This window comes from Somniosus microcephalus, chromosome 6 (genome assembly GCF_052327205.1).
Source record: "Somniosus microcephalus isolate GS21.2 chromosome 6, FLI_Smic_1.0, whole genome shotgun sequence".
Classification (NCBI taxonomy): Eukaryota; Metazoa; Chordata; class Chondrichthyes; order Squaliformes; family Somniosidae; genus Somniosus; species Somniosus microcephalus.
Window position 1 is genome coordinate 218,556,543 of NC_140992.1, and position 25,515 is coordinate 218,582,057.

At 42.5% G+C, this 25,515-nt stretch overlaps 1 long non-coding RNA gene across 1 annotated transcript; it reads left to right on the forward strand.

The window, feature by feature from the left end:
* Positions 1-261: 261 nt before the first annotated feature.
* Positions 262-10,733, forward strand: LOC147116462 (uncharacterized). The gene is made up of 3 exons (XR_015078603.1): positions 262-411; positions 4,772-4,878; positions 10,510-10,733. It is a non-coding gene; the product is annotated as an uncharacterized LOC147116462 (long non-coding RNA).
* The last annotated feature ends 14,782 nt before the right edge of the window (positions 10,734-25,515 follow it).

Genomic DNA, 25,515 nt, shown 5'->3' on the forward strand with positions numbered 1-25,515 from the left:
GATAATCTGTACCTCAACTCTATTTATATAGAACCTTTCATGTCCTCAAAATGTCCCAAAGTGCTTCACAGCCAATGAATTACTTTGGATATCGAGCCACAGCTGTTCTGTAGGAAACAAGGCAGCCAATTTGTGCACAACAGGGTCCCATGGTTAATCTGTTTTGATGGTGTTGATTGAGTGATAAATCTTGCCCAGGACACTAGGAGAACTCCCTTGATCTTCTTCAAGTAGTGTCATCAGATCTCTTATGTCCACCTAAAGAAGCAGATGGATCCTCAGTTTAACATATCATCCAAAAGGCTGCACCTTTGACAGTGCAGTACTCCCTCAGTATTGCACTAAAGTTTCAGTTCAGATCATGTGCTGAAGTTCTGGAGTGGGGCTTGAATGCACAAACTTCCAACTAAGGTGAGAGTGTTACCAGTGCACACATATCACAATGTAGGATTGTTCTACTAAATTAAAGGGAGAAGGGAAAAAGAGAAAATTTAAGTGCATAAGTTATGCAAAACATTTATTGTGACATAAACCAAAGTGCTTGCCCTGTGTAAAGTGAGTTTTTATCCTGGGTTGCAGACTCCAAGCAATGCCCATGAGTGAAAGGTGAATGATGGGATGCTTTTTTTTAGAAATGAAACACTTTGCATTTGGGTCCTAATACAGATGTTTTGAATGATTTTTAATGCCTAATCTGGTTGATTAATTAACATCTTAATGACTCATACTTCCTCACCTGCTTACAATTGTTCCTTTACTTTTGATATTTCCCATATGCTTTGATAACACATGACCCAGAGGGATGCCTTGTCTTGCAACATATAATTAGGAAATTACTTTCTTCTTGCACAATATTGGGTTTGCCAAAACTGTGAAGCAATCCTGGCTCTGACACATTCCTGAATTTGAGCCAGTCTCCTAAAACCACAGGCAAAGTCAGGAGATGGTAATTCAAATAGATTACTTGTACCACAAGTTAAATCTCATGGGCTGCTGCTGTCATGAGATGCAACAAAATGGCAGGCAGAGAATGAAAATGGCAGCACATTAAACACAAGAGCAGGGGTGGTCGTTACTAACCATTCTTATTTGTATTACAAACCTAAACATAACTTTTTAATATTCCAATTAGACAATGCCTTATGCTTACTATTTCAGGGAAGTAGACCTTGTTTTTGTATGCAAGTATTACTCCGATAATGAAATATGTTTTGAGCTAGACTAATATAGATATGAAGTCTGAAGTTAAACAATACCAAACCTAATACTGAGATATAGTCATTCTATGCACATTCTGCCATCTATATTGGCAAGAACATCATACATAGCCTCAGGTATTTTTAAAATTAAATCTACTTGTATCTTACTGACTCCACTTTAAAAACAAATACCAGAAAACTGGTTCAACTCTTCCAATTTAATGAAAACATCTACTTTTACTGTCTAATTTTTGTTTCTGCAAAGAAATTGTGATGTGGAGTTGGTATTGTGGTCAGCTCGACCAACCTAAGCCAGCTACAATTATATAGCGCCTTGATGAGGTCACACCTGGGGAACTGTGTATAGTTTTGTTTTTCTTACCCACGGAAGGATATACTTGCCTTAAAAGGGGTGCAATGGAGGTTCACTAGGTTGATTCCTGGACGAGAGGGTTTTCCTATGAGGAGAGATTGGGTAGAATGGGCCTAAATTTGCTGGAGTTTAGAAGAATGAGAGGTGATCTCATTGAAACATATGAAATTCTTAGAGGGCTTGACAGGGTAGATGCTAAGGGGCTGTTTCCTCTAGCTGGAGATTCTAGAACTAGGGGTCACAGTCTCAGGATAAGGGGCCGGCCATTCAGGACTGAGATGAGGTGAAATTTCTTCACTCAGAGGGTTGTGAATCTTTGGAATTCTCTACCCCAGAGGGCTGGGAATGCTCAGTCGTTGAGTATATTCAAGACAGGGATCGATAGATTTTTGGCCACTAAGAGAATCAAGGGATATGGGGATAGGGCGGGAAAGTGGAGTTGAGGTCGAAGACCAGCCATGAGCTTATTGAATGGTGGAGCAGGCTTGAAAGGCCGTATGCACAAATTGGCTGCCTTGTTTCCTACATTACAACAGCGACTACACTTCAAAAGCACTTAATTGCCTGTAAAGCACTTTGGGATGTCCTGAGGTCATGACAGGTGCTATATAAATACAAGTCTTTCTTTTTTTTAATACTCTTGCGCAGAACTCTCATTATCCCTATTTCCTCTCTCATTCCACATCCTCTGTGAAACCCGAATTAATCTTTACCAAGGCACTGTTCTGCTTTTGCTTTTAACCTCTTGTAAGTAATCTGAGTATAATCTTTGAGGTATGTGGAATCAAAGTGATGGTACGAAACTCGCCACATTTGCTAGTGTTTAGCTTCTTTCCCGACGTATCATGATTATTTTCATGAAATCATTTGGCCATACCCCTTTTAAGTACATAGCTCCTCATTGTCCATGTTTTTAATTAATTCTGCTGGAATCTCATCAATGTCTGTGACTTTTTCATTCTTGAGCTCACTTATTGCAACCCTCATTTCACACTTCAGGGCTCATACAATCAACTTCCACTTCCTCTTCCCTATTTCAATGTCAACTGGCTTTTCCTCTCTGGCAGCCACAGCCAGTTCTTTAACATATTCTTGCCATCTCTTTCTTACTTCGATTGGGCCAGTCAATAGTTGTCCACCTTTATTTTTGATTGCTTTAACTCTAATTCCTTGGCTGTTTAAATCACCCATTCGCCTTACTTTCACATAGAACAAATCAGCTCTGTTTCTCCTATCCAACCCCTCACATAATCCCTTCAGACAGATTTCTCTTGCCTTATCAGTCTCTCATGCATGGGCATTCCGAAAATCTCGCCGAACCCGACAAAGAGGCCGTCACAGACCAGTTTATTGAGTAAAATTGGTTGGTCAGAGAGAGTTCAGCGAATGAGAGAAACAACATCACTCATTGTTCAATTTCCTGTCTGTTTTTTCCCCTCCTCCATGCTCACTTTTTCATTTGCTTCCTTCATCCATTTTAGCCAGCATTTCATTGATAACTAACCCACATTTTTTCCTTTACCATACCCATAGTTTGCTTGGTACTTTCCCTGATTGCTTCTTTCACCCTACATCATCTCTCGTTTACACTCTCAGTTGATATTTTCAACTGGCCTCTTTCTGGCCTCTTGTGCATTCCCCCCTTCCTTCGACCCACCATCGGCGGTCGTATCTTCAGCAGTCTCGGCCCTAATATCTGGCATTCTCTCCCTAAATCTCACTGCCTCTCCACCTCTCCTCCTTTTAAGATGCTCTTTAAAACCTAACTCTTTGATCAAGCCTTTGATCCGTTGTCATAATGCCTTCCTTCTTTGGCTCGGTGTAAATTTTTGACTGATTACATTCCCGTGAAGTGCTTTGGGATGTGTTACTATTTTAAAGGCGCCAAATAAATGCAAGTTGTTGTTGTATTTTATTTTCCTACTTTTCCTTCAATTTGATATCAGTCTCTTTTCTAAACCTTAAACCGCCTTCACCTTTCAGATCTTCCAAGCTCTACTTTCTCCTATATGTACCCTTCTTTATTATCTTCAACTTCAAAGAAACTTCCATCACAACCAAGTTGTGGTTTGAATCGGCATCTGTGCCAGTATGACCATTCTTTACACTATTGCGGTATCTATGGGCTGGAATTTGCCAATGGGGAGCTTTTGGAGGCGGGACTCCCACTTGTCGGGTTTTAATCCCACCTCCATCGACTTCTGGCCAACCCACACTATTTTCCCTTGATTGACCTTGTTAAGCCTGCCCAGCGGGCTTAGCAGGCCAATTAAGGGAAAGCCGGTTACAAAGAATGTCAGCGTATGACGTTTCATCTGTCAAAAAATTTTGACAGATGAATTGTCATCGTTTGACAGCTCTGTGAAGCTGTCAAACACTGACATTCTCTGTAGTTTGATGAATTCAAGACTCATCAAACCTCTTTCTTTAGCAGAAATTAGATGGTTGTTGCATTGGAGAATGCAGCAGCCATTCTGTCATCTCTGCCAGTGAGATGCGAGACTCTCTGCATCCCCAACGATTGAAGCCTGCAGAAAGAAACAAAGGTAAGTAAACATTTTCTATCACTTTACACTCACCTCACATACTTACCATCTCCACACTTGCACCCATCACTTACCTTCACAATGCAATTTTGCACCTCTCCGACCCCCACAGACCCACTGCTGGCCTCGGTGACCCTGGCAGGGTTCATAGCCTTTGGGAAGCCTGCACTTGTGTGGGTAAAATGGGGATAATCCTCTTATCTGCCTGTTAACTACCTGTTAACAGGCAGTTAAGTGGCTGTAATCCCCTTCCCGCCTCCAGGAGACGGAACCCAGCACGGGATGGGTACCCGCCTCCTGGGAAGATGGCACGGAGGCGGGTTGGGGGCAGGATGGGCACCCGCCCCCAGATTCTGCCATTTTCCCGGCAGACCCGCCTCCCCAGAGCTGGCAAGATCGCGCCCTAAGTTTCATCAAGCTGTGTCTCCAGGTTTTTTTCATCTATACCTGCTGCTTCTGTGGTGTTTAAACCATTAGCTCCCTTCTTTTACAAACTCAACCAACTTCTTTCCTCTTCTATTTCTACAACCTAATCCATAGCTACCAATCACACGCTCATCCTTGTCTTCTCCATCGATGCTGTTCCAGTCTCCCATGTCAATAATAGTCATTTATTTTTTTCGGCATCTATCATTTCTGCTATTTGATCATAGGTTTCATCCACTTCATCCTCACGCTGGTCACTTGTGGGGAAGTACAAACTGCAATGAAAAAGCGAGTGGAATGTTGGCCTTTATCTCAAGATGGTTGGAATTCAAAAGTAAGTACACGATGCTTCAGTTGCACAGAGATTTGGTTAGACCCCATCTGGAGGATTGTGTTCAGTTTTGGGCACCAAACCTCAGGAAAGATCTACTGGACTTGAAGGGGGTGAGTGTAGATTTGCATGAATGCTACCAGAGCTTAAAGGGTTAAATTATAAGACAGGTTGCATAAACTTGGTTTGTACTGTATTCCCTTGAGTTGAGAAAGTAGAGGGGTTATCGAATCAAGGTATTTAAAATGACAAAAGGATTTGATAGGGTAGATACAGAGAAACTATTTCCTCTGGTGGAAGAATCCAGAACAAGTGGGCATAACCTTAAAATTAGAGCTCGGCCACTTAGGAATGAAATCAGGAAGCATTTTTTCACATAAAGAGTAGTGGAAATATGGAACTCTTCCCCCAAAAGCCTGTGGGTGCAAGGTCAATTGAAATTTTCAGTACTCAGATCGATAGATCTTTGTTAAGTATAAGTATCAAAGGATATGGTGAAAAGGTGAGTAAATAGAGCTGAGGTACAGATAGCCATGATTCTACTGAATGGCGGAACATGCTAGAGCGGCTGAATGCCCCCCCCCGCCATCCCCAGGGAGGACAGACACTAGTTCATCATTAGACAACTGACAAGCATGGGTTTGAGACCTTGCTGGGTAGACAGCAGATACCTGAAACTCCTAATGAATGGCATAGTGAGCAACATAGCTTACCATACAATGTGTGACTGCATTGTTACCATTGACTTGACCATAACATGAACACACTCTGTACCCAGCTGGATGGTGATTAGAGTTGCAGAGCTTCAGTAGCAATTGTTTGTTTCTCTGCAATGCTATGATGGTAGGCAACAAACATTGGATATATACGTGTGTAATCTCATACCCAACCCCGAGATAAATGTTCCAGCACATGTCATGCCAAATATCAGCGTTTCAGCTATATGGCTGTCATCTACCATCACCATGCTGGAAGGACCTACATAGGACAGGTTGCGATATGCCAGCCACCTTGATGATTGAGACATCCAGATCCAATACTAGTGTGACATGTTATCAATTGCTTCAACCAGGTTGTCATGTGAGGGGCTTTAGCAAAAAGATAAACCCACCATGAGGCAGACTTCCCTCCAGGGCACTGAGCAACAGATTGGTAGTGTAGATCAGAGTACTTCTTTCATACAGCCATTTACCTCTTTTTACCACAGATCCTCCTCGCAGCTGGGTCCTGGTTATTGCACGTGGACTGAAGTTCCACGCATGAAAAGAAACTGTTTGAACATACCTTTTAAGCACCACAAGTACAACCTGCATTGGTCAGCAAGTTCCAGGCATACTTTCACATTAAAAGTGCAGTCCTTATATCTTTGGACTCATCATGCTTCTGGTTCAAGTTTCAAATTGTTAGTCAGGACTGGGTTAAAGCCAAGTAATTGTAGCTTGATTTTCTGAGCTGACCTAGTTTCTGTCCTGTGATACTACAGTAGCATTTCCACACCACATCCAAGAATAATACAGTATTACAATTTTCCATTTCCTTCAGCATATACTGCAAATAGAGAGGCAGTTCATGTGTCTGTACACTGTAATACCTGTCTGAAAAAATATCGCTAGCAAAATCCTAACCAACCATCTCTCTATGTTGTTTTCTTTATATCCTGTAATACTTATACATTTTTTTTGTTAAGTATTGTTTTAGAAAAGAATATATAAAAGAAAATGGGTGTACTCCCAGAATGATTAGTCTTCAACTGGGAAACATGGAGATGCCAGATTTAAGTTTAAAGCAGGTTCCCTTTGAGTTTATACATTGGAAATCAGAGATTTGGAATTTAAAATAAGAGCTCACAATGTCATGTGTGGCAATATTTAATAGTTTCTTTTACTTAAATGAAACATAAACAGAAAATATCTGAGAGAATGTCAGAAAGCTTCAATTGAACTGAAGAGTTCAGTTAATGACATAAATGGTGAGAGTGATTTCTTACTGTCAGAACAATCCAAAAATTAGATCAGATTCCTGAGTGCACCCCTGGAAGCTGTTATTTAAAATATATATTTCTATTTCTCTCTCTCTCTCTCTCTCTCTATATATAATTCATATTTTGAACTTATCTTCTGTTTTTAAGCTATAGTTTAGTGGTGATGACTGACTTGATGCATACTGTCCTAGGTGGCTACTGATATTGATGGTCACAAAAGTTTCCCCTTAATTATTCTCTCGACCAGAGATTGAGACAGGCTGCGGCCTCCAGTTTGCAGTGAAAGTGAAATAATTTTCCATTACTGTTTCCTTCAACATTCGTCAGGTGTGTTTAAATAGTATTATTGTTCTGTGGAGTGTGTACTGTGGCAGTGAATGAGGATTTGCAAATGAATTTAGATTGGTTCTGCAATTGGCCATGTGGCAAATCAAATATAATACAAATAAATACAAAATATTGCACGTTGGTCAAAAGTATGAGCCATAGGTATGCAGTAACTGGAATTGAATTAGCGTAGGAGACTATGAGAAAAAAAGACATGTAACTCTCAATGAGAGGATAATGTGGCAAAGCCATTAAAAAGGGAAATAGAATTCTGGAATATAAACCAAGGACACAATACACGCCTAAAGAAGTTATACTCAGGCTTTACAATGCAATGGTCAGACCTCTGTGTTCAGTTTCAGTAACTGCACCACAAGCATTGGTAAGAGTATAGACAAAAGCCACAAAACTGATCCCAAGTGTAAAGGGGGTGAATTATGAGGAAAAACTAGAGGAGCTCAAGGTGATCTCATTGATATTCGTGAAAAGTACATTTTAAACAGACATGAAGAACTTTTTCACCCAAAGCCTTGAAAATACACTGTGAATACTATGGATTGTTAAACACTCACATGCAATGCTTTTGACCTGTTTATTTTAAATGGATTAAGGTCTCTGTGCAATTTTTAAAAATCTTATATACATCTATTCAACATTAACCATTAATCATTCATGTGCTATTAGTTGCACAGCAGCACTTCAAGCCCAAAGAGGGATGACTGTTTGAAGTGCCAGGTAGGATAGTGAAATTAAAAACATTGAAGATATCTGTCTGATAGGGTGATGGATACAGATTCAATAGTAGCCTTCAAAAGGGAATTGGATAAATGATTAAAGGAGAAAAAATTGCAGAGATATGGGGAAAGAGCGGGGGAGTGAGACTAACTGGATTGCTCTTCGAAAGAGCCGGCGCAGACTCAGTGGGCCAAATGGCCTCCTTCTGTACTGTACTATTCTATGATATGAATCAATGGCCTGGTTCATACTTCAATCTGCTGGTCTATTCCTAAGTCCTTGGTTACAGTTTGTACTCATCTGTTTTTACGTAATTAAGGATATTTATGAAGGGGTACTGAATGTTTAATCTAGTTTTTTTAACCATAGTCTTAACTATTGTAACATAATACAGTAAGTGACAAAGTAAGCCTCTTTGTTACAGCTAATGATGCTAAGTATGTATCTATATAATTAAATGTTTTGCAGCTAGCGTGCAGCTGTAGCATCACACTGCTCAAAGACATCATAGCTGGAAGTGTCACATCTCAAAAGCATCATGAGGGTGAAATTCAGCTTTTGCGGGGACGCAAAATGGGGCGGGGGGGTTATAGATCGCACGCCCACTCTATCACCTGCTCAATGGAAAGGAATATCGGGCGGGGTGTGTAACGGGCAGCTGATCCACTACTGCTCATTCAGCGCCCTTGTCAAAGTAGAATTCCATGCCCCATTTAACCCTCAGGCAAAAGACCATGATTGGCTCCAATGACCACTATCTGTTGTGTTAGTCATACTAATTGCCTCAACTATCCCAATAATTAAGTGCAAGGCAATCAAAAAACAGTTCTATTTCCTTAACAGATAGGAAAGATTCTAATCTACAGTGAGGACACACCTTAAAACTATTCAATTAAAAGACTCAATTTTTTTCAAGCCCAGCAATCTGGAACCAGTAACTACAACCATCAAGTTGCTGAAATAATCTCTTCACACAAAGTTTGTCTGATGGTTCCCTCTTCTCTCAGGTTAGTGTATTTAGCTAACAATAATATTTCTGAAATAATGAACACACAAATAAATTAAACAATTGTTTTTAAAAAATCTCTAAAACTATCAATGAAATTGCTCAGTTCATTGCCTGAAAGAAGTTTCCCCTTCAAGAGCCTGCCCTTCTGTCTGAGGCCTGGGGTTTGGATTGGAAATTTCACCTGGGCCTTAGGTGTTGGGCATTTCTAGCTGGTGTGGACAAATTTTATGTGCGACCAAGAGATGCATTGTGTGGGTTGTAGTTTTCACCCTGCTCCTGTGGAACTATAATACACAGAGCCCACCATGATAACCCCAATTCACGTCATAACCAGAGAGAAAAGGAACAGGGAGTTACAGCTTCTAGAGGCAAATTCTGTGTGAGAGAGAGATGCATCATGAAAGTTATAGTAAATAAGTAAAGTACTTGCATATTAAGAAACTGCTTCCATTACACCATGGGAAATGCAGCAAAATAAACATAATGTACATAACAAAATAATAGATTTTGAGGAGAATAATAAAGTTACTTGCATCTTATCCATATAAATAGTATTTCCAATAACGTAGCTGTGAGTCCTGTATTTTCATTTCAGTAAGGTGTGTAATATTTTTACCTACATCAGTCATGTGATGTATTGCTTCTGTAAATTTTTCAATTATAATGAAAGGAGAAATTCTCTCCCATATAGGTTGCAATGAGACTTTGGTAAACATCAGAAATCATACTCCAGGTCCTGGATAACCCATGAGTAATGTCACAGGAGATCTATTGGTATATATTGAGGAGACAGTGTGCCTCATTATATGCTAGCACCAGTCCAAACCAGAAATGAAGGTGCATGAATGGACCCACATTGTGCTGCTACAAACTTCACCAACACCACTGCCACATTCAGACAAACTGAACCCATTAGTTCTTTCATTTAGTTCACAAAAGGTTAAAAAAAATGTCTTCATCATGTCTCTGCCTCCTCATAAATGTCAACATCTTTGAAACAAATTTGCAGAAAGAATGTGACAGCAGTTTCACAAATATTGCCCACTGTATTTTCTAGGCCCATGACAAATGACTTTGAGAAAAGCAACTAACTATACTGTTGATCTATATTTTTGAAATTATAAATTGACAATTCAAAAGAAATGCTTTAAAAACAGCACAATATTTACCCTTGTCTAGCCCTAGATAAAAATGAAAATGTTAAATGTCATAAATCATAATGCATTTAACAAACAAAGAATCTATTGTAAAAATCCAGCATGTTTATCTTTTAATTACCATTTATTAACAGTAAGAACAGCACACACGCTTTTATCATTTACGCTTTGTAGAGAAACACACAAGGGTCCTGTAAGAGAAGGCAACACCAAATGTGATATGACTTGCTGTCTGTGAGTTTTATTATCTATGCATCTGCAATGTCTTGGTGGAGCTGAAACAGTGATATGCGATTTCAAAGATCAGAAGAAATAATGATCATAAGGTCTGAAAATAAATAGCACATTGAAACATTTCTATGACATTTTGTCAGGTTGCTAACGACGTGAATTAATATGCATCATCATCCCTTTTATTTTCTCAGGGAGATTTGCCGAGTAACTTTATCAACAGTAACATTATCAAGAGCCTTCCTTGGAGCACTGGTCTATCGCATTCACATCTGTGACTCCTCAACACTTGTCACTGTCAATCAAATTGCAATAATGTGCAGCTGATTTGCTCATTTGGTTTAATAAAATCTCATCACTTATTTGCATTGCAGTCATTATACCACATAATTGCTGTACTGAGGTGCAAGTCAGGCAGTCGCCCAAGGGGATGAAAAGAGACTATTGCTATATGAAGAATTGCTTTTTGCCTCAGATTCTCCCCAGTCAGTCGTATACCTAAAATTAATATTATATTTTAAGCAAGTTGTGCCGTTTTCTCATACAGGCTAACATCATTATTACTTATTAGCAGGGTTTGAATTGACTTGTTTTTTAGTCTTACGTCAAAAGTGTCAACACCAATTTGATTTGGAACTGGTATGCAAATGTTTTACTGCTGTTTTAAATAAATGGAAATTTAAATACAAGGTGAAAGTTTTCAAGGAAGCCAAGTGATATAAAGTAATGTTGGATTACAGTTAACTCCAGTGGGAGTACTTTGTCAGATTGCTGTAAAATAATCAGTTTCTTGCAATTGTTTGTGATCCAAACACTAAACCAAAGTCTACAATGAGTGGAAGCACACAACAAAACCGCCATCTCAGAGATGGAGTCACAGATAGTTATATGTGATGACAGCAGTGAGCAGGGATATAAAAAGCGCGACAGAATATGTAAATACCAATGAGGCAGCTGCAGAGGGTAAATCAGTGTTGCTCATTAGTTTGGATTTAAACAGCTTTTCTACCAGAGTTAGGCCATTAACATTTTTGAAAAGGAACCAAAATAGGACGAGGTGAACAATGTAGTAGAACAGCATTCTTGCTTCTGTTTATGGGAGCTGTGTTCAGATCTATCCTGACAGAAGGATGAAAGCTCCCTCCCTCTAAAAATTAAAAGCCCAGTTTTCAAAAGTTTGTAATTTTCTTTAACTTTGTTGCATCTCCAATTGCATTGTGACAAAGTACAGATTTTTCGACACTCCACTTTTTTAACAAAAGGATAGGTTTGTGATATCCACAAAGGTGCAACTAACTTATCAGGAAACTGAGACTAATAAAGGACAAAGACCTAATCTAACACCATACTTAAATCCCGAGACAAATTAGGCAAGATCCCATAAAGCTCCCACAGCCCAACTCTCCTCTCGCCAAGATATTTTGTCAAGTCTTCCAAAAATTGTTGCCAAGTTATAGGCTTAAAAATAATGGGCTGGAATTTGTGGTGGGTAATAATGGCGAACGAACTGCGTTCGCTGTTCTTACCCCTTTGAAACTGACTGCAACTTCAGGATGTAGCACATGCGCATCTAAACCTGGAAATCCTGAAGTTGCAGTCAGTCATTCACTGCTCCGACACTGGCTGTGCTGTGCACCCCCGCCCCCACCCCCCATAGCCGGCAATCAGTGAAACTGATGAAAACTTGGGCTTTTCCGCGGTAATATCGCTGTTAAATACCCCACTAAAAGTTAGGCCTTGTTGGAGTAGGTGTAACTGGGGTTCTAACAGCATATGGCTGCTAAACAAACCTTATGACCCTGAAAAACGAATTTTAATTTGTGGAGTGTCAAATTTCTCCATTATGATAAAAATTACAAATTTTAAAAAACTTTAAAAAGAATTTTTTTTTTAAACTTTGTTCATGAATCTTTTAGGTTCTACCTTATCCCCAAGTGAGAGCCCCAATCTTTGTTTAGCTCTCTGGAACATTTTTTAAAAGTCAGGATAAAAGCAGGTTTTCATTTCCTGCTTCCCTATCTGTAAGAACTCGGCATTGTGGTTGGCTGCTTAGACAGCTTGTTGACATCACAGCAGATCGCAATAGGGGATCCCCATTATAGAGTGCTGCAATCTCTTACACATCGGAAAAGGCAAACGTCTCGTCTCTGTGGGCAGCTTTCTTCGGGGCCAGCAGTGAATATCTTTGCTTCACTGCTGACCACAAGTTCCGCCCCACTGAATTCTGACAGGCTGCAACAGCAACACAGGTTGCATCAACCCAATAAAAAGTGGGTGCTTTCATCTGATCAACCCTGGGCCAAGACCCTGCAACAGGAAACAATAACCCTGCATAAAAGGATTTGCAAATACATTGGGTTAGAATATCGGCTCCTTTGCACCTGCCGTTAGCGCCTCCAGGGGGACACTAACGGGGCGCAAAGGGCTTATCGTCCAGGGTGGTGTTATGTTCATAAATAAATAGACGTTTTCATTATGAACAGCTAGCTTTGAGCTAGTCATTTATTCAGCCATGTGGACTAGTGTACAGGCATCCATCTTGACTACTGCCTTGTGGGTAGCCCCTTACTAAACATACAGCTAGTGTACCATTCTAGAATGACATGTTACTGATCATTACACCCCCCTTCTTTAGAGGTTAAACAAAATCAATATCAATCAATCATAACGACATAAACATCTTCACAACAGTCAACACATTTTCAAAGCTTTACTTTATGAACTCTAAGCTTTTCATTCTTTTATTAGACTTAATCTTTGAGCACAAAGAAAACTATATCAGGCTTTTTTACTTCACGTGTGGATCTTCTCAGCACAGGTAAGTCTGATGTGTTTTCATGAGAGCCTGTATGTGTGTTTGTGTTAGATTGTTCTGGTGGTGAGTGACAAGATTCAGTTGCGGCATTGTCATCGATTTGCTCTTGGATAGTTTCTTGTGTTTTCAGGAGGGAACGGCAGTTCCTCCTGAGAATCTGTCCTTCCTCAGTTCTAACAGTGTATGACCTTGGTCCTACTTCCTCAAGAACTGTAGCTTTCCTGTTCCATGCATCTGGATCCTCAATCCTGACAACATCATCCCTTGTCAATGGTTTCAGAGTTTTGGATGACTTGTCATAGTGTGATTTCTGTTTCAGCTTTAACAGTTGAAGTCTCTGTCTCAGTTCCTTACTCTGCGTTTCTTTTGCACAGCAGGGTAGCGTGGTGCGCAACTTGCGACCCATTAGGAGTTCAGCCGGTGAAGAACCACAATCTAAAGGGGAGGCTCGGTAGCTCAGCAGGGCGAGATAAGGATCAGACTTGCTTTCTGTTGCTTTCTTCAGTAGCTGTTTGAGAACTTGAACACCTTTCTCTGCCTTACCATTTGACTGAGCATACAGAGGACTGGATGTGATGTGTTGAAAGTCATAATGTGCTGCAAACTGTTGCCACTCCTTACAGTTGAAGCACGGACCATTGTCGCTAACGGCAATCCTGGGAATTCCATGTCTGGCGAAGATGGATTTCACATGCATTATGACACTGCTTGCTGATGTGCTTGAGAGCAGCACCATCTCAGGATAGTTAGAATAGTAGTCAATCACTAATAGATAGTCTTTACCATTCAAATGAAAAAGGTCCATACCAACCTTTTGCCATGGTGCTGTTGGTAAGTCAGCTACTATCATTGGTTCCTTTGCTTGTTTGTTTTGGTGTTTCTGACATGTCTCACATTTGCCTATCATGTTCTCAATGTCCTTACTTATGCCAGGCCAATAAACAGTGTCTCTTGCTCTCCTTTTGCATTTTTCAATTCCGAGGTGTCCCTCATGAATCCTTTTGAGCATGTCTCGACGTAGAGCCTGTGGAATGACTATTCTGTTCTGTTTTAGTAATAGTCCACTTGCGACACTCAACTCTGACCTGATGTGATAGTACTTTGGACAGGAACCTTTTGGCCAACCATGATGAATGTTCTCTATTACTGTTTGTAACACTGTATCTTTTACTGTTTCTTCTGCTATTTGCTTTGATTTTGTGTCTGACACAGGCAGCGCAGCAGTGACCATACTCACATGAACATCCACGTCTTCCTCAGTAGAGCTCACATGACTCATTGTGGGTGCTCGGGATAATAATAATAATAATAATCAACTTTATTGTCATTGTTAGTGCACAAGCGCAGTACAACGAAATGTAAGCTTGCGGCTCCCGAGAGTGTACATTTTGATTAAGACATTTAACATACATTTGGCTTGTAACATAAACATAAACATAAACATAATAAAGTGCATTGACAGATGTGCAGGCTTTAGAGTTTATTAGCAGAGTTCAGTAGGATGACAGCCCTGGGAAAGCAGCTGTTCCTAAATCTGGTCGTGCGGGTGCAAATGCATCTGTAGCGTCTCCCAGATGGCAGGGGGGCGAACAAACTGTGGCTGGGGTGGGTAGGGTCTTTGATGATGGTCAGTGACCTCCATAGACAGCGTTTCTGGTAGATGTTCTCAATGGTCGGTAGCCAGGTGCCGGTAATGCGTTGGACAGTTTTGACTACCCGCTGCAGGGCTTTCCGGTCATAGGAGGTACAGCTGCTATACCACACTGTGATACAGTTTGTCAGGATGCTCTCTATTGTGCAGCGGTAAAAGTTAGAGAGGATCCGGGGTGACAGGTTGCATCCCTTCAGCCTCCTTAGGAAATATAGGCGCTGCTGGGCCTTCTTCACCAAAGAGGAGGTATTGAGGGACCAGGAGAGGTCTTCCGTGGTTGTGGACGCTGAGGAACTTAAAGCTGCCCACCCTTTCCACCACAGCCCCTTGGATGTGGATGGGGGTGTCTTCCGCCTTTAGACTTCCTGAAGTCCAGAATGATTTCCTTGGTTTTCTTGATGTTAAGGGCCAGGTTGTTGTCGGCGCACCACTTCACGAGGTACTGGACCTCCTCCCTGTAGGCTGACTCATCGTTGTTGGTGATCTGGCCTACCACCGTGGTATCATCCGCAAACTTGATGATGGTGTTGGAACCATGAACAGCCACACAGTCGTGGGTGAAGAGGGAGTAGAGGAGGAGGCTCAGCACACAACCTTGTGGGGCCCCCATGTTCAGGGTCAGGGGGGTGAGGTGTGGTTACCTAATTTGACAGACTGGGGTCTGTTAGTTAGGAAGTCCAGGGTCCAGTTGCAAAGGGAAGTATTCAGGCCAAGAGTGTGGAGTTTGGTGGCCAGCTTGTTGGGGACAATGGTGTTGAATGCTGAGCTGTAGTCTATGAACAGCATTCTGATGTAGGTCTCTTTACCGTCTAAGTGTTTCAGTGCAGAATGAAGAGCAGTTGTGATTGCATCCTCCGTTGATCTGTTTGCGCGATAGGCAAACTGGTGTTGGTCAAGAGAGGCGGGAACACTGGCTTTGATGTGAGCCAGGACCAGTCTCTCGAAACAATTCATTATGATGGGTGTGAGTGCGACAGGTCGATAGTCGTTCAGACACGTCACAGCCGTTTGCTTTGGCACAGGAATAATGGTGGCGGTCTTAAAGCATGTAGGGACTACTGCCTGGGCCAGTGACAGATTGAAGATGGTGGTGAAGACATCAGCCAGCTGATCAGCACATTCTTTGAGTGCATCTGCTAACACTATGTATTTGTCTGGTGTGTAGATCAGTTCAAAGTCATATCTTTGCAGCTTCATCATGAGTCGTTGAATCCTTGGAGACATCTCATTCAGATTTTTTTTTATGATGGCAACCAGTGGGCAGTGGTCTGTCTCAACTGTGAAGGTGGGAAGTCCATATATGTAGCCATTGAACTTTTCTAGTCCAACTACCAAGCCTAGACATTCCTTTTCAATCTGGGCGTATCGACACTCCGAATCAGTCATAGACCTGGAGGCATAGACAACAGGCTTCCAATCTTCACCCTCTGCTTGTAGTAAGACCGTGCCTAGGCCATCTTTTGATGCATCCGTTGACACTTTGATTCTCTTTGTTGGGTCAATGAAGGTGAGTACAGGTGTGGTTGTCAGCACTGTTTTGAGGTTCATCCACTCTTGTTCATGTCTTTCTGTCCATGCGAACTCATTTGTTTTATGTAGCAGGTCTCGCAGACAGGCTGTTTTGGCTGACAAGTTAGGAATGAACTTTCCAATGAAGTTTATCATCCCCATGATGCGTAGCACTCCTTTTTTGTCAGTGGGTCGGGGCATTTTGAGTATGGCGTTTACTTTTTCCATATCTGGCTCTATTCCTTTACCAGATAGATTATCTCCTAGGAAAGTGACTTCCTGGATGCCAAACTGACACTTGGCTTTGTTGAGCTTCAGTCCATTCCGACGTATGCTCTGTAGCACTTTAGTCAGTCTCTCATTGTGTTCTTTCAGTGTGGAGCCCCAGATGATCATGTCATCAACATAGACCCGAACTCCTTCCAGACCTTCAATTATGTGTTCCGTCGCTCTATGAAAGATTTCAGATGCAGATATTATCCCGAAAGGCATTCTGAGGAAACAATACCTGCCAAATGGTGTGTTGAAGGTACAGTATTTGGTGCTCTCTTCATCCAGTTTTAGTTGCCAAAATCCTTGTGAGGCATCGAGCTTTGTGAAGTATCTGGCACCTGACATTTCACTGGTGATTTCTTCTCGCTTGGGAATCTGGTAGTGTTCACGTTTTATGTTTGCATTTAAGTCCTTTGGATCCATGCATACTCTTAGATCATTGTTCTTTTTCTTTACACATACCATGGAGTTAACCCAGTCTGTTGGCTCTTCGATTTTCCTGATGACTCCTAGTGTGGTCATTCTGTCCAGTTCTTTCTTGAGCCGGTCACGCAGGGGTGCTGGAACTCTCCGTGGAGCATGTACCACTGGCTGAGCATCCTCCTTTAGCTGGATCTTGTAAGTGAATGGTAGAACTCCAAATCCTTTGAACACATCCTGGAAATTACTCACTACAGAATCCACTGAGTCATCTGGTCTGCTTATGGCACAGTTTATACGGTAGACTCTCTTGACCAGTTCTAAGTCCTCACAAGCTTTGTCACCTAGTAGTGAATCAAGTCCTTCAGCCACAACAGAAAACATGAGATGATGCACTTTGTCTTTGATTGTCACTTTAAGTCTGCATACACCTAAGCTATCTATTTTCTGTCCATTATAGTTCTTCAGTAGTACTGACTTTTTCTGTATTTTGGGCTTTTCTTTCATATTTTTGATGTCACTCATACTGATTAAGTTTGCTTTTGCCCCAGTGTCTAGTTTCAATGTAACTAATGCTCCATTTACCTGCAGTGACATTATCCATTTGTCCTCTTTTACTGCATTAACTTTATGTTCAGCATTGTCCATTCCTGAGGGCTGCACATTTTCTGTATCCTTTTCGATATTGTCACATGACACCATTCCTACAAAAAATGTCTCACTTAAATCAGTGTCCTCTATCACATTGACTTGTTGCCCTTTCTTTGTTTTTACTTTTGAAAAGCATTGTTTGGCAAAGTGATTCTTTCCATTACATTTTGTGAACATTTTTCCAAACGCTGGGCATTGTCTTGACTGGTGCTGGTAACCACAGCGTTTACAATTTAAAATTCCATCCTCCGATTGCTTTGTATTTCTGTTCTGCCCACGTATCTTCCCTTTGTAGGACACAGCACCGACAGCAGCACAGTCACTCATTATAGTCGCATCATTATTAATTTTACTGAAAGTCTTTGCGTGCTGTTGAGCTAGCTCACTGGCATGGCATATTTTCACAGCTTTCTCCAATGTTCAGTTTCTCTCAACAAACGTTCCCTGACCTTTTTATCATGAATACCAAACACAATCTGGTCACGAATCATGGATGATTTCAGTTCAGAGAAATTACATGTCTGTGCTTTCAGTTTCAGATCGGTCACAAAGCTATCAAAAGTCTCATTTTGCTGCTGTGTCCGTGAACAGAACATGTACCTCTCATAGGGCTCATTCTTTTTTGGAGAACAATGTGTATCAAACTTCTTTAGCGCATCGTCCATTTTTTCTCTGTCCTCCTCTTGATCAAAGACAAACATATTAAATACCTCTATCGCCTGCGGGCCTGCAACCGTGAGCAGCAATGCTATTTTCCTTGCGTCTGTCTTTGTACCGAACCTGATGGCAGCAATGTAGAGTTCGAATTGTTGTTTGAATGTCCACCAATTGCATTCGACATTCCCCGTGAGTTTCAAACCCTCCGGTGGCTTCAAATTCTCCATGTCGCGTTTCACAATATTCAGCAGATATTACCAATCCTGATACCATGTTATGTTCATAAATAAATAGACATTTTCATTATGAACAGCTAGCTTGGAGCTAGTCATTTAATCAGCCATGTGGACTAGTGTACAGGCATCCATCTTGACTACTGCCTTGTGGGTAGCCCCTTACTAAACATACAGCTCCACCTAGTGTACCATTCTAGAATGACATGTTACTGATCATTACAGGGGGGGGGGTGAAAAAAATCACCTCCCGAGAAATTCGCCGGGGCATTGCTGAGGCGCTACCCGATAGCGCCGTGCCCCCGCCGGTAGCACCCCGGGCCAATTAAATTGGCTCCTAACGCTCATTAAAGAGGCTTCACACCATTTAGCTGGCTAGCGCTGCAATTAACGACCTCTCCTAACAGTGACCAGCTGAACAGGAGTAAAGAAGTCATTGGTGAGGATTGCGAGCGCTATTTAAAGCCATGCTCAGCTTTCACTGTTCACTTGCTGATTGAGATCGACTGACTACACTGTGTTTGGAGAGGACTTTTGATACACATCAGGAGACTTTCTGGGATACTTTGTCAAGACTACACCAACACTATATCAAGATTTATTCCAGAAATTCTCTGAGAACCTCACCTAAAGAGAGTGAGTGCTGTGCTACTCTACCTTATTAGAGATCTTATAGAAGTTACCAGGTGAAAAGGAGTGGTTGGTCATGGGGATCTTGCTAGGGGTACCCCTTGATCTGGAAGAGGAATGGGAGGAGGAGATGAGGCCAGGCAGAGCAGCACCTGCTGCTGGCGGAGAGAGGGAGAGTCGGGACAGAAGGGCGAGAAGGGCTCCAGATTCGTGGTGTTTTACTGCATGCTCCACAATCTGGCAATCATGAGAGACCAGCCGTTACCACCCGCAATTGTGTCAGAGGATCAAGCTCAGGAGCCACAAGAGGAGGAGGAGGAAGAAGAGGAGGACCAGGGGGAGCACCAGAGGGTTCCAGGTAGACGGTCTGGGAGGGACGCTCGCCACCATTTAATTGAAGGCCGCTTTTGAGAGACGTCCTCCACCATCAGACTTTGGAACACTGTTGCTACATGCCTTACCTTCCAGGACTGAGGATCCATCAAGAAGTCCACCATCTATACTCAATCCTTTCAACCCCTTCACCATGAACAACACAATAAAAAGACCACCAATTCCACCACTACTCAATTACCATAATCACTCTTTATCTGGAGCAAAAGCAAACAATGAAAACATGACACAACCAACAGCACTTACAAATATTAAGCAATATTGGCCCAGAAATTCCATTCCCAGGCCTCCCGTGGGCGGAGGGCTACGATTTGGAAAAATCTGCGCTTGGACCGGAGGGCTCCCGGGAGGCGCAGAGTTCCTTACCTGGGCCTCTCCAAACTGCCAGTGCGCAGGGCACGCATATCCCAAAGGCGCAGGCGGTTCGCAGTGTCCCTGGGATCACGTGGGCCATGGGGAGCCAATCAGAGAAGGGAATCTCCATTCCTAGATTTGACAGGAAGACCTGTCAAATATATAAATAGAGATCACCCCCAAAATATAGTAAAACTTCAAATAAATTTTAAAAAGCACACTTTTAAAATGACTATAAATTACATAAATTAACTTTTAAACAAAAATTTAAATTTTTGAAAAAAATAATTGAAGTTTTTAACGGGGCTAAAAATAAACTTACCTTTTAAAGTATTTTAAAATGATAAATCAGAGGAAATTTTTTTAAAAACTTTTTTCAACTCTTATCCTGGTAAAAGCAGGCCTTGTGCCTGCTTTTACCAGGTGCAAGAATTGTAATTGTTTTCTGCGGGCAGAGGGTCTCCAAAAATTGGAACTCTCCGCCCGCAGAGGCCCTTCTCCCGGGCAGCCGGAGGATCTGTCAAGAGCTTTCTTGACAGATCAGAAATGCCGGTTTCCAGCGCATGTGCAGTGCATGCCGGGTGAGTACACAGCGCGTACTTACCCGTAGGGATCGGAATTTCTGCCCCAAGCTTGGTGGCTATCCGATAAGTGCTCTTGCCTACTCTGGCGCTTCTACAAAGTGCAACTCAAGGGACAGCAGCACGTGAGATGGATGCTGCTGAGAATCTGAAGAAAGCAGTTCAGATGTCCTCCTGGGATGCTTTCGAGAGACTGTGGTCCATGATGGCCCCACCTCAGACTGCACCATCTCAGCATAGGCATCAGCAGTCTGGGCTGCCTGGCTGACAGGCAACAATAGCAGGGGAGGGAGCAGGAATGCTGCCATCGGGAGAGAGGCCAGTGGGTTCCTGCTCCATGATTCCCACGCCTCTACCTCGTGGTGTCTGTTCAGCCAGCCCAGTGATCTGCTCGAGGACAGGTCTCTGTACAGCTGAGACACTCTGCAAGCCCCTTTCAACCAAGGAGCCCAGAGCTACCTGAGCATCCATTGCAGCACTTTGTTGTTCCATGGAAGATATTTGACATTCCATGGAAGGTGCTATGACTGCAATGGAAGCTGCAACCTCAGCCATCAGACACCGCATGATGTTGGGCTCCACAGGTTGCTGGATGGAATTGGCCAGCCTATCCTTGCTGGAGAGGTTGGGTTCCAGGCTCTGCATCAAGCCATGGGCCAAGCTGGAGGCGGACTCCTCCATCTCTAGCCACAACCCATAAGCTTTCAGGCAGCCTGTCCATTGCACCAAGCATTTGGCTTGTCAAACCCATCAGCCTTCTTCTGAAGCTTGACCCTGCGAGGTCCTCATTTGACTCCTCTACAGCAGAACTAGTATGTGACCTTGCCCCGGCATGGTGGCATCTGTGGTGTCCCTTCCACCCGGTGATGATCCGTGTTCTACCCTAGCCTCTAAGTCACGCAGGGTGCCAGTCTCTGAGCTGGTGCCTGTGACAGTGGTAGCGATTGACACAGTGCCTTCTTCCTCGCTCTCGTCCTCCTCCTCCTCTTCCTCCGGAGCGTGAGGTGGTTCTTCCTTCTCTTCCACTTCCTCCGGTGGGTAAGGTGGATCTTGCTCCTGGGAGCCTTCAGTGATGAAGCAAGAAGGGTTAGGGTGCAGTGCATGTTGACACTACAGGAAGATGTGTGTGATGCTTGTGAGTGAGGATGCGTTTGGGGGATTAGGGATCAGGAATAGTTGTGGATATGTAAGGAAGCTGGAGTGACCACATACCTCTAAGTGATATGTCCCCTCTCTGCCTATGGCCACAGCGTCTGCCACATCCCTCCCGATTACCGCCAACACTGCCTCCTCAAGGGGAGTGGTCTCATGGAGTTGTGCTTCCTCTCCCCCTGGTCAAGTCCTGCTGCTGCCTGTTATGTGCTATCTTGTGAGTAGCGCCTGTGAAGGATGCAATAGTGTGGGTTGTGTGAATGTCAGTGTATAGTTATATGGTGGACGCAATGTGCTGAGTTTGTGATGCTGGTGGTGGCGCAGTAATTGAGAAGTGTGTTGGTGAGATGGGATCTTTGCTTGACCACTCGTGTCAGTCCATTAAACTTTTTGTGGTCCTGGGGGCAGTGTTCCTGGCTGTGACCTCCTTTGTGATCGCCTTCCACATCCGCCACATTAGTTGCCTCTGTGATCTCCTTCTCCCCCTGTGGGTGCAGGACTTCTCTCCTCCACTGTACCTCCTCCACCAGGACCTCCAATGCTGCCTCTGAGAACCAGTGAGCCCTCTCCCTCAGTCCCTGAGCCACCCTGATACGTTCTGTTGTCTGTCAGCCAGTGCACTCCACACCTTCAGTGGAAGTGTGTGTATGGAGGCTACATATACCGCTCCAGGAAAATTTTCTCCAATCAGTGTTTGAGTGCTAAACGTGCAGGTCTCTGTTTTAGCGCCTCCAGGCATGTTTAAATCATGGTAATCAGCAATTAACCCCAAAATGCGGACTAAAACCAAACTTTTAAACAGGCATGTCATATTAGCACAGCACCCACTTAACGCCTGTTTTCATCCTTTCTCCAAAATAACCTTGGCGCTCCCTTAGTTGCCCAGATTGTTTTGTTTGTTAACCCACAAAAGAGATGAGACTCTGGTTTAATATTATATCAACACTGGACTTATTTTGAGGACCACATTTTGTCTGTTATGTTGGGGGTTTCTGTCAGCATATCAAATCCACTTATTTACTCCCATTATAAGGCACCTGCAACAAGTGGCAAAACTGCTCCCAACGCTACACTGAACTGATTATTAAGAAGTGTAAGGCAGTAGTTCCAGAATGACTTGTTGATGTTATTTTCCCTGTCTGTCCTCTGTTCAGTATCTCCCTGGAACAGTTTAGCAGCCAAGACTGGCAAATAAGCAGTGTGAGTGAATCAAACCTATGGCCTGCACTGCTGTGATGTAATAATGTGTTCGTATTCCAATTACTATGTTTTTATTTTTGAAAGATTAATGATGATGTGTCCTTGGAGCTGGAGATAGTCTTAGACTGATGTCCAGGCCTGTGTCCTTGATAGATTGCTTGTTAGTCTGGAGGGATAATCTGATAATTGTTATGCTATTTTTCTGCATTATTAAGTAATTATGTAATTGCAAATAATGCATTGTTTTACACAACATATCACAATTCAATTGAACAAAAATGAAAACAATGTTTACATGCTGCCAGCTAAAGGTAGCAATGGAATAATCTGTGTTGTTAAAATCTGGAAAAATTGATAGATAATCCAATAGAAATTCATTAAGCAGCAATCTCGTTCATGAAGAATCTTCCTGGTTCACCACCATCTGTACTAAAGAAAGTAGCTTTACATTCAAAGCTTTCAATGTAAACAACCATGTATCCTATAACGACATTTCTATATCACTGATCCGATATAGAAAGATATCTCACAGCACTTTACAGGGTGGTGAGTGGACATGGAGCAGGACGGAAAAAGTGAAAAATAGAGTTGTCCAGCAAAAGCACAGGAGAAGAGAAGAATCTTTACAAGGCTTTTGAATACAGGGAGAGAGGTAACCAGGCAAAGCAGTTCTATAGAGCAAGAACATAGTGGCTGAAGGAGCAATCACTGATGGTAGAGTGGAAGGAAGAGAAATGAGAACTAAGTGGTGCTGGAGGAGCAGTGTGTGCATATAATGACATGCTATTGGAACAAGTCACTGAGGCAGAGTAGGGCAACGCCATGGGCAAATTTGAAGATGAAGGTGAAGATCTTTAAGCCAATTCATAGGGAACCAATAGAGCTTAATGAGGGTGGGGTGAATGGGGTATAGGTCTTTGTATGGGTGAGAATGCAGGTTAAAGCCTTCTGGAAGAGTTGTAGTTTCTGGAGGGTGGAAATGGGAGGCCACAGGAAGAATTTAAGGTGATAAAGGTGTGGATTAGGTTTACTGCAGCAGAGGGAGAGAGGTAGGGATGTAACAGAAACAGTCTTGGTAAGGATCAGATGGGTGCAGTGAAACTGAATTTGAGGTGAAGCAGTACACCAGGGTTCCGCATCTCTGGGCTTAGCCTGAAGTGACCATCAGGGAGGTTGATGGAATCAAAGCCACAGGTTTGTATGAATTTGTAGGAGCCAAAGAGGGTGGCTTTAGTTTTGTTAACAATTAACTGGAGACAGTCTTGTCTCATTTAAGTTTTAATATCAAAAGGCAATGGGAGAGACTGGCAACAGCCTTGGGGTGGAATGAAAGAGGCAGAGAGGTGGAGCTGGGTGTTGTCTGCACACGTGTGAAAACTGATCCTATGCTTCTGGATGATGTCACTCAGAGGTAGTATATAAAATAGGAAGAGAAGCTAATTCAAAACAATGCAACAGCACTCCACAAAACATAAAATAATTCACATCATTCCCTGTATGTGTGTGGTACATGTAAACAGGGCATACATATTGACATCATGAGGCCAGCTTGTATCATAATGATACAGCTTAGAAGGAGGCCATTTGGCCCATCGTGCCTGTGCCCACTCCTTGGTAGAGCTATCCAATTAGTCCCACTCCCCTGCTCTTTCCCCATAGCCCTGTAAATTGTTTTCCCTTCAAGTATTTATCTGATTCCCTTTTAAAAAATTACTATTGAATCTGCCTCCATCACCCCTTCAGGCAATGCATTCCGATCATAACTCCCTGCGTAAAAAATTGTTTCCTCATGTCGCTTCTGGTTCTTTTGCCAATCAGCTTAAATTTGTGTCCTCTAGTTACGAACCTTTCTGCCACTGGAAACAGTTTCTCCTTTTTTACTCTATCAAAACAGTTCATGATTTTGAACACCTCTATCAAATCTCCTCTTAACCTTCTCTGCTCTAAGGAGAACAACCCCAGCTTCTCTAGTCTCTCCACATAACTGATGTCTCTCATACCTGGTACCATTCTAGTAAATGTCTTCTGCACCCTCTCTAAAGTATAAAGTGTGGTGCCCAGAATTGGACACAATACTCCAGCTGAGGCCTAACCAGTGTTTTATAAAGGTTTAACATAATTTCCTTGCTTTTGTACTCTACTCCTCTATTAATAAAGTTGAGGATCCATGTGCTTTTTAACAGCCTTCTCAAATTGTTCTGCCACCTTCAAAGATTTGTGTACATATACCCCCAGGTCTCTCTTTTCCTGCACCCCCTTTAAAATTGTACCATTTAGTTTATATTGCCTTTCCTCATTCTTCCTACCAAAATCTATCACTTCACACTTCTCTGCATTAAATTTCATGGGGAGAAATTTGAGAATTTGGAAATTTAACGCCAGGCGCTAATCAATCTCGCTGCCCACTAAATTCAGCGCTCAAAGGATGCAGGGGAGCGCTAAATCAGACGCTAGTGGCATAGATGAGTGGCGTTAGGCTCCAAGCAATATTGAATATGAGGTGTTGTGTAATTGGAAGTGAGCATTGGCACAGGCGCCTTCCAGCCATTAAAGGGGAGTGCAGAACGGCGATATGATATGATGTGAAAAAAAATGGAAAGTGCTCTGATGACTCGCAACACTCCGGGGACTAAGTAGCCTTTATTTGGCAGCAGATACATCCTGCGCTCTCTGCCACTCAT